Source organism: Ailuropoda melanoleuca, chromosome 13, assembly GCF_002007445.2.
Source record: "Ailuropoda melanoleuca isolate Jingjing chromosome 13, ASM200744v2, whole genome shotgun sequence".
In the NCBI taxonomy this organism is placed as follows: domain Eukaryota; kingdom Metazoa; phylum Chordata; class Mammalia; order Carnivora; family Ursidae; genus Ailuropoda; species Ailuropoda melanoleuca.
This window is the reverse complement of record NC_048230.1, coordinates 26,959,845-26,969,743: the sequence shown is the minus strand read 5'-3', so window position 1 is coordinate 26,969,743 and position 9,899 is coordinate 26,959,845.

Below are 9,899 nucleotides of genomic sequence, written 5' to 3'. Positions count from 1 at the left end.
TGGAAAGGCTGAGGATTTCTCGGCGCCGCTGTTGAACTCGCAGGATTAGGGCACCCCGGATCCCTGAGTCCCTACAAGGCAGTCTGTGTGGAGGAGAGGAGGGGTCGTCCTCTGCCATTTCAGAAAACCCAAGGGAAGGGACACATCTACCCTCTAGAAATCTACCTGCAGTAACTGAGGGGCCGAAGGCTGGCCACCCTGCAGACACTGGTGGTCTCTCATCCAAGGCTAAGAAACGTCGCAGGGGCCCAATACGGGGGGAAGAAATCAGATGCAAGTATATGCAGAACCTTTGGTAAATAAGAATATCAAATCCGAGTCCATGGGAGTTGGGGGTTGGGACTGGTGGTCTGCAGAGGTGAGGTTCCCTTCCAGCTCCTCCACCCCTACCAGTCCTTGTCCTGGCTGTCTTCTCTCCTCTACGGAGGAATTGGCATGCGTCTCCTAAGCTTCGGGGTTCTGTGTCCTCCCTACTGCCTAAGCCATCAAACCTAATTACTGGAAACAGGGCTTTGTTTGAAGAAGAAAAAAAAAATGGGGCTGGAGGGTAGGGTCCCTCAGATGTGGCCTCCACTGGAGGCCAAGTTGTGTCAACGAGGGCCCCCAGGCACAGACTTTCACCAGCCTCACCCGGCTGGTCGAGGAGGGACTCACAGCACAAACTCTTCTCCAGTAGAGGGATTGAATGTGGCCTGGGACCCAGGAGCCGTGGCCCTGCCGTCCTCTGGTGGAAGAAAGAGGCAAACGCTCTGGCCACCTCCAGTGACCCCTGTCACACCCTGGGCTGCCCGGGGGGCCTCTGAGCCTCCCACGGGAGCTGCCTGGGAACCCGGCTCACCCCAGGGAAGCAGGAGCAGCATGACTAGTATAACCTTTCACCTTGACCTTTCATAGCAGCCTCACCCCCCTGAGGCAAGAGTGAGCACAGAAGCACAAGGGAGAAGGTGTCTATCAGAGGAGAGAAGGTTTTTTTTAAAGATTTGATTTATTTATTTATTTGACAGAGGAGAGACAGCCAGCGAGAGAGGGAACACAGGCAGGGGGAGTGGGAGAGGAAGAAGCAGGCTCCCAGTGGAGGAGCCAAATGTGGGACTCGATCCCAGGACCCCGGGATCACGCCCTGAGCCGAAGGCAGACGCTTAACGACTGAGCCACCCAGGTGCCCAGGAGAGAAGTTTTTTAAACAAGCGAGGTAAAGAGCGCTGGAGCGGGTTAGAGCCTCTTGGATTTGCGCAGCCGCTGGCCTTCTGTATTTCCTCCAGCCCCAGCCAGCCAGCCAGGCTCCCAGGAGTCAGGGGGCTCCACGAAGTCGCAGGGCCTGACCCTGGTCACACGGCCAGTGACGGGCAAAGCCAGGCTTCGAACTTTCTTCTTTTTCTTTTTTTCTTTAAGATTTATTTATTTATTTAAGAGAGAGAGAAAGAGAGAGGTGGTGGAAGGGCAGAGGGAGAGGGGGAGAGAATCTCAAGCAGGCTCCACTTGCCGAGCGCAAAGCCTAAGATCACAACCCTGAGATCATGACCGGAGCCAAAATCAAGGGTCAGTCACTTAACCAACTGTGCCACCCAGGCCCCCAGGCTTTGAAGTTTCTTTACTTATTCCCAAGTCAAGAAAGAAAGAAGGAGGGAGGGAGGGAGATAGTGAAAAAAGAAAAGCAAGACAAGTCAGAGGCCAGAGGAGCACCAGTGTCTCCTTCGAGAGTCTTCCCTCTCACGCTGGGAGCGAGGGGGGTTGACTCTGCCCTCCGGCCCCTCCTTCTGCCTGGATTTGATTGCTCTGCAAGCCTGGTGTGCTGTTCAGTGACTCTGTTCAGGGCAGGCTGGACTGCTCTGGTCCAAACACAGGTGCCCCCTGGCCCCTGAATTTATATGAGACCCTGCAATCTGGTTAATCTTGGTCTGGCAGTCATTTAAGGAGCTTGGGGCATCCCAGTGCCAAATCCTAGAGACCTGTTGAACCCGTAGCCGTTTCCCCAGGGAGCAAAATAGAGCGCTCCAAGCCTCCTTCAGAGTCCTCTGAGCTCCTCACGTCCCCGCTGCCTTCTGCTCCCGCTGCAGCAGCCCACCTCAGGCCATTTCTCTCTCTGATTCCCCAATGGCCTTCTCGCCTGGGAGGTCCCTCCCTCCCCAGGCCCCCTGCAGGCCCTGCCTCCCCTCACCCACCCTGGGGCAGCCCAGTGCTGTGGTGCAAACACTCACCCCCCATCCCCACAACCTCAGCCCCTTCCATTGCCCACCCCCGCCCCGACTCCTTATCTAAATTCTCCATCCTGCACTCTGGCTCTCGGGGACCCTGAACCTTCCCTTCTGGTTTTGTTCCTGTTCCCCACTGCCCTGACTTAGGCTGCCCCATGTGCATTCTTGCTTTGTTCTTTCCCATCCCTCCCGACACACCCCTACCACCTAGAGCTCACATATTTTCTTCCCTCCTCTGGGCCTCCTGGGTCCTACCCCTCCTTCCTGGCCCTGCTCCAGCCCCACCCTCCCCGGACCTTCCCAGGCCAGTGCTGCCCAGGGAAACTAGCCGCTGGAGCCTTTCCGACTGAGTTGAGTTGGGCCCTGAGACTTCTACACCCGACACACAGAGCTCAGCAGCATGACGGTCATTATCAACTTGCTAACATGGCAGCGTTCTTGGAATACTGCCAGATTTTTCCAACATGGAGATCCGATCACCCCTTGCCCATCCCGGCAGGGATGGGGCTCTGGATTCAAGGAAGGAGGAGTCAGAGAATCTCAAACTGTCTGCATGGATTGGTGGCTCCCTGGCCAAGCCAACGCTGTACCCAAGAAAGTCCAGGAGGACTTCCTCCAGCCCAAGAGTCTGCCCTGGGCAGCGATCACTGCAAGATTCGGGAGGAGGATGCGGCTACCCTTTGATGGTCTACCTAAGAAAGCAGAGATTACCCCCAAGCTCCGTTGGTCACATTGAAGCATTTTAAAACAGAAAAATACATCATCATGTTTAATTCTCAAACCTGGTCCTTGAATTTAGTGGGACAGGAATTCCTATATTCCATAGTAGAGCTGCCTGCTTATGGTAGGTACTGTTGCAGGGACTTTCCTGGGCCTGCGTGGGCATGAACAGGGCCAAGGCAGGCTCTGAGAACATCTGCCTTCCAGCTGTGCCACTGGGTCTCTCTGGCAAAGGACATCAAAGGCCTGTAGTGAGGACAGCAGGTCCAGCCCACAGGCTTTCACATGTCTTCCACTTAAAATCCAGAAAAGAGAAGTTGGGGCAGATGGAAGTCTGAGACTGTGTTGGAGGGGAGGGTTCGGTAACCTGAAGGTAGCTCTCTCCCCACCCGACCCTCCATGTCTTCAGGCAGCTGAGGCCACAGGGCCATAGAAGCTTGACACCCCGTCCCTCCCGCACCATCCTAGGGTCACCAGCAGGGGCTCACACTCTGGAAGAGGCTCAAGGTTAGGCCTGGGCTCATGGCCGAATGTGCTGCCATTCTGCTTCAGACCACCAGGTGGCGCCCCAGGGCCCATCGTTTTGTTTCTCGCGCTAAAATGCTTCAGCCTTAAATCCTGGAACCAGTTTTTCTTCCTCTTCCTCTCAGTGTGGGTGAAAGCTCCTCCAGAGGCTATCAGGCAAGACCCTTTGACCAGGGTGTGAGAAGCTTCGAAGGTCCAAGAACTGGGGCACTGACTGGGCACCAAATGTGGGAGCTGTGATGGGAGTTAAGCGGACAGAAATACTGCTGCTGGAAAATGTAACCTCCCATCAGTGCTCAGACTAAGCCAAGGCTGAGGACGAGCCTCGGTGTGTGCGTGTGTGTGTGCATGTGCATGTGAGAGACTGGAGAGCCCGTGCGCCTCGGAGGTTCAGAGCGCATCTCTGTGTCCCACTGTCTGAGCGTTTGGACTGATGAAACAGTTCCCCATGGCGCCCGGTGACGGCAAACCTTCCCTTGTGCAGAGGGAGAAGGATGTGGGGACATCTCTGTCCTACTGTGCCTCCTTGCACATCTAGCTGTGTGTGCGTGTGGTTGGGAGGACCTTGATGGAGCATTGGTGGCTGTGCTGTGTGTGTGTGTGTGTGTATGCGCGTGCGCGTGTATCCCAGCCCCTGCAAGGGGTCTTTCTGCCCAGGTGACAGGGCCGCTGCCATCAGGGTGAGCAAGTACACTTAGTAGCATCTCCCAGAGCGTCTGTCATGGACACACATGTAGGCGCTGATGCCATGAGCCCTTCTGTATTCAATTTTGTGTGACGTGTGTCCCGAACATCTGGGCTCTATATGGGGCTCTCAGGGCCCAGGCAGGAGGTGTGCGCGTTTGTACATGTGCTTAGGTGTGTGGCGTACCCCTTGCAACTTGCCTGTCCTGGGGCTCAGGCAAAGCCAGCTTGCTCTCTATTTCCTCCTCCGTGACATAGAGTCCTGCCGGGCTGGCGCTCTCCTTGGCAAACATTGCACCTGCCTTTCTCCGTGGCCGAGCATGCCTTGGGGGGGATTGTTTATTTCTTCAATTAAAAGAAGAGAGGCCCTGGGAGGCTGCACGCTCGAAATTACCACATTTTAAAATGCTCTGACATTCATGAAACCATAAACCTCATGGTGGGTTTGCCTCCTCTCTGGACTTGAGCAGCCCCTCTCCTGAGGCCTGGGGCGCTCTGACCTCCGCCTCTCTGTGGCCAGAGAGCTCTCGGGGGTCTCTGTTTGCATCTGTCACCAGGTTAATCTTTCTGTTCTCATAGGTCTCTCTGGCCTCGGCGTGGTGTTCGGGGAAAGTCTAGGAAGCCAAAAACCCAGATTCTAGCCGTGACCTTGGACAAGACCTTCACCTCTCTGGGCCTTAGCCTCATCTGTGGGAAAGAAAAGCTAGTACACGCTATGATGGGAAGCTCCTTCCCACGCTGCTGCGTGAGACTGGAGGCCCTATGTTAGGTAGAAGCTTGTAGGGCGAGTACAGAAGGAAGTCGGATTAGCCCCATTGTACAGGAGAAGAAGGGGAAGGTTGGCGAGATCCCTGCTGGGACACGCGCTTGCCACCACGCGGCCCTGAAACAGACAAAGACGGAGAGAGCAGCGTGAAACAGACATGTGCTCTCCGCCCCAAACAGCCAGGGGGGATGGATGAGAGCTTGTCTCCCAGCCCTACGCAGTAATTATTGGCGTTCATAACGATGCCCTGAGGCATTACATTCCGTCAGAATCATCAAAGAAAGATTAAACCATGCCTCGTATAATTGCTCTTTGAAATACCTCCTATTCTCTTGCTTGGAAAATTGATAACCTATGGATTTTCAATTAACTTTAAGTTACGAAGAATATTCCGTTTACCCAAGTACCCTATCCATTTTCTGTTCCTTGTAGGAGGAGTTTATTATCCATCTCAGGATGTATAGCCCAAGGATGACAGGTTTGGAGATGGAAAATTGTAGATCTGGAATTGGAGACTCTGGGTCCGGCCCTTCCTGACACCGTGACTCTCCCAATCCCCTAACCTCTCTGGCCTCGGTCTCCTCACATGCAAAAAAAAAAAAAAAAAAAGCCAGACCTGCTCCTTTGGGGTCATTACCAGAAGCAAGGAGGTTATGGGTGTATTTGTAAATGGCATGTCCATACAAATGAGAGGTGTTCAGGAAGCACTTGAGAACTACTTGGGAAGCCTATGGCCTCGGCCAGCAAGACTGCTAGCTTGAGCAAAGAGTTCTGGACAAGTTTCCTGGACCTATGGCTTTCCCAAGGGCAACCAGTGCAGCCTTGGGTGAGCCACTAGGCCACCCTGGACCTCAGTTTTATCATCTGTAAAATGGGGAGCAGGCAGACTTGGAGAAGACCAGAGATTGGCAGTTCGAGAACTAAATCGTGCCCAAAGGCCTTTCTTAATTGACCAGTAGGGTTTTAAATTCATTAGCAACATTTAAAAATGGAGAGATTGCCTGTAAAAATCTAGAATCATGGTTCTTTTTTTTTTTTTTTTAATGGCAAATATCGGACTACGTTCTTGCCAGGCAAAATTGGCAATGCCAAGTAGCTGTGGCGGCCCCTCCACCTCTCATGGCACCCCTCTCCCTCCCCCTCGGCTGGCTCCCCTAGCTTGTGTTTACTTACCTGGCCCCAAGTGGGTTTGTGACCCCTAGACCACATGATCTGTAAGGCTTTAGGCCTTGACCCATCCCAGCTGCCCCAGGGATGCTGGCCTTCATCCCAGGGAAGGGAGAGCCATCAGGGACCTGCCCAGAGCCACCTTTCCACCTGGACCCCGGCTGGGGAGAGGCACATTCCAGCAACTTCCAGGCCCATGCAGAGTGGAGCACTGTGGAGCAGACCCCCCCCACCCGCACAGCCCTCACAGCCAGAGCCAGTAACTCACAGCTGTGGTTACCCGCGCGCTGATTTCTGTTTTAAAAAATACTGCTGGATAAACAGTGAGGGAAACCCGAGCTGTTCCCACACCACATAAATCCCCAGTTTGCTGTCCTATCTGGTTAGCTGGTTTCCCCCCCAAATAATGGCACTGCTGCCTCACCAGGGAGGGCTGGAAGAGCGCACCCCGGGAAGTGGGAAGTGGGCGGCTCTGGAGTCTCCCAGGCTGGCACCCTGCCCAGCCCCGAGGCCTCCCTCCTTCTCTCTTTCAGCACTTCCTGCCCAGGGGTGCTCACCTTTGTCCTCACCCCCCCACCTGCACGCCCTTCCTCCTCCCTGCTGCTTTGTCTCACTCCAAGGCCTCCAAGGGAGACCTTCCTGGGGGACCCTGGGCTCCAACTACCAGATAGCCACAGCCAAAGGCAGACCTACCGCATGGCCCGCCAGCCCCCCCAACCCCCACGCTCCCTGAAGCGCTCCTTCCAGAGCCCTCTGTCAAAGTGCCCATCTCTTGGCTCAGAAGGTAAGGCCAGAGCCCTCTCCAGCCCAAAGATGAGTTTCGCCTTAGAGGAGGGTTGCCAGATTGGGGCGGGGCAGGCAGGGGGCACAGAAAGGATGCCCAGTTGAATTCGAATTTCAGATAAGCAACAAATAATGTTTAGCCTGAGTATGTCCCAAATATTGCGGGGGATATAACCACTGGGCACCCTGTATTTTCTCCAGCTGCTCTACCTTAGTGCCCTTCTCTGAGGAAGGAGGTCTCTGCTGGGGAAGAAGAGGCCAGGGTTGGGGGGGGCCAGCCTCCCCTGCGGCTACGGGGGGGCCAAGTTACGGGTTCTGGCCAATGGGTCTAAATAGCATTTGTTGGCCAGGACTTCCAGAAAGCCCCCTTGCATGGGGTGGAGAGATGAGGAAGTCTCATTGGTCCTTCCTCCTTCCTGCCCCTTGAAATGCCAACGTGACAGCCAAGCGTGAGCTGCCAGCTGGATGAGGAGGCCCTCTGGGGCAGGAGCCCGAAAGAGGGACAGTTCTTGTGCCCTTGCTGACTTGGAGGAATGGCCATCCCCGGCTGGACTGCCACCTCAGACTCCTTTCCCTGGGGAGAATAGTAGGCCCTGTGTGCATTTCCCCTTCTGTTATCTGATAAAGCCGCCTCTACTCCTAGGAGACACAAGGTCCCCTGTCCCCTCCCAGCCAGGGGCGCCGTACTGCACCTGTGCAAGTCAACAGGCCCCAAACTCCTTCAGGAACAGAAGCCCAGAAAGGGGTCTGTTCGATGAGCTTCCACTTTTCAGTTGGGGAAACTGAGGTCACCAAGAGCCAGGGCTCCAATGCAGGCCACCCTGTGTACTACTGTGTTTGCCAGTCCTCCACCCGCGATCTTGGCGGCAGACAAAAATGATGGGCAGCATCGAAGGTTGAAAAGATATGCACACAAGAGAAAACCTTCCTCTGTGGTAACTAGCTCTCTTAAACTCAGTGTTTTCTGCGATGTAGGGAAAGACCCCATTGCTGGGTCCTTAGGGTGGAATGTCTTGGTCTCACCTTGCAGGCTTCACAGGGACATCTGTGACAGTCATGAGAACTCTACTCTGTGCTTTCTTCATTTCTCTCCCGACCATCCTATTATTAGAGTCTCACCAAAGTCCCAAGGGCAGTAGTAACCGTGCTGAGCAAAGCTTCTGAGAAGTGGGGAGCCTGGCTGGCTCAGTAGGTTAAGCGTCTGACTCTTGATTTCAGCTCAGGTCATGATCTCAGGGTGGCCTCTACGCTCCTCCAGGAGTCTGCTCGAGATTCTCTCTCTCCCTCCTCCTCTGCCCCTCCACCCCACTCGTACGTGCTCTCTCTCAAATTAAATAAAATAATTTTTTTAAAAAGCTCTCTGAGAAGCAAAGGGTATATACATTCCAGATAAATCCCAGGCCCAGGAGTAAGCATCCTTATTCAGAACGATTTCTGCCATGTTCAGAACTTGTCTGTCCCCTGTCCCATCCCTCAAGGTCTTGTCTAATTCACATGTTCTACTATGTGAGTGAATGCTAATGGCTTCATCTCGTCCCCCGGAGTGGCGTATAAATATGTCCCAGGCTCTTCTGGAGTTGTCTTTAAGACAACAATCACAGGGTCGTCCGTCATCATCATCATCGTCATCCAGATACTGCCACTAAAAACTGTAAGCCAGGGGCGCCTGAATGGCACAGCGGTTAAGCGTCTGCCTTCGGCTCAGGGCATGATCCCGGCGTTATGGGATCGAGTCCCACATCAGGCCTCCACTATGAGCCTGCTTCTTCCTCTCCCACTCCGCCTGCTTGTGTTCCCTCTCTCGCTGGCTGTCTCTATCTCTGTTGAATAAATAAATAAAATCTTTAAAAAAAAAAAAAACTGTAAGCCAGGCAATGGAGAGAGCCTTCCTAGGTCATCTCAAACACTTCTCTCAGCAAGTTAATGGAGAAGGAAGGAAAAGTTTATCCCCACTTTACAGATGAGGAAACTGAGGCTCAAGGGATAAAGTGAGCTGCTCAAAACCATTCCACTGATTCATGCTTGAGCTGGGATTTGAACCCACACTCTCCTGGTTCCCAAGGCCAAGATCACGACCCTCTGTTGTGTTGCTACAGAGGAAGGTACTGAGGGGTGCCTGAGGGTCTCAATCAGTTGCGCCTCTGACTCTTGGTTTCAGCTCAGGTCATCATCTCAGGTGCCCTGCGTTGGGCTGCACGCTCAGTGGGGAGTCTGCTGGGGGATTCTCTCCCTTGTCCTCTGCCCCTCCCCCTGCTCTCTTTCTCTCTCTCAAAAAAAATAAAATAAATCTAGAAAGAAAGAAAGAAAGAAAGGAAGGAAGGAAGGAAGGAAGGAAGGAAGGAGAAGGTATTGAGGGGCTAGGCTGGGCCATCTGCATCCTCCAAGGAGACATGAGCTGCCCAGTGTCCCCGCAGAGTAAGGAGAGGGAAGCCATCGTGGTCCTCACGTGCACCTCCCGTTACTGCCAACCGACTGTGGTCACAGATATCCGTTCATTTATTCCCAAAACAGCCACGTGAGGCTGGAACTGTTATCTCCCTCTAGCCAGTGAGGAAACTGAGGCTCAGAAGAGGGATGCGGCTTGCCTGAGACCGCTGAGCTGATGAAGGGCCAGGCCCCACCTGGCGCCCAGTCCTCTGCCCGCAGCCCCAGGCTCCCCTCCGACGCCCTACAGCGCTAGGCCCAGGAGGGCGGGGTGGCCTAGCCGCACGCACGGAAGCGGGTCTGTGGCGCCAAGGACGCGCCTGCTCGTCGCGCACAATGGGGGAAATTCCAAAAGTTCCTTGGGATGGCTCAGGTGTGGCCCGGCCCACCATCCTCCTGACGCACGCTTTTCCTCTTCCTCCTCCTGCCACCCCAACAACAACCAGAAGCGGGGTCCCCTCCCTTCCTGAAAGCCCCGCTGCCCTTGTCCGTGCAGCCACGGGGCTTTTTTCCACCAACAGCCACTTCCATCCATCTCTGTCTGGGGGCCTGCGGGGCCTGGAGGGGGAAATGCTGACTTGGAGGAGGTTAAAGGTGCTGGTGCCCGGCCTTCATCTAACAAATGGGCTGCCGTG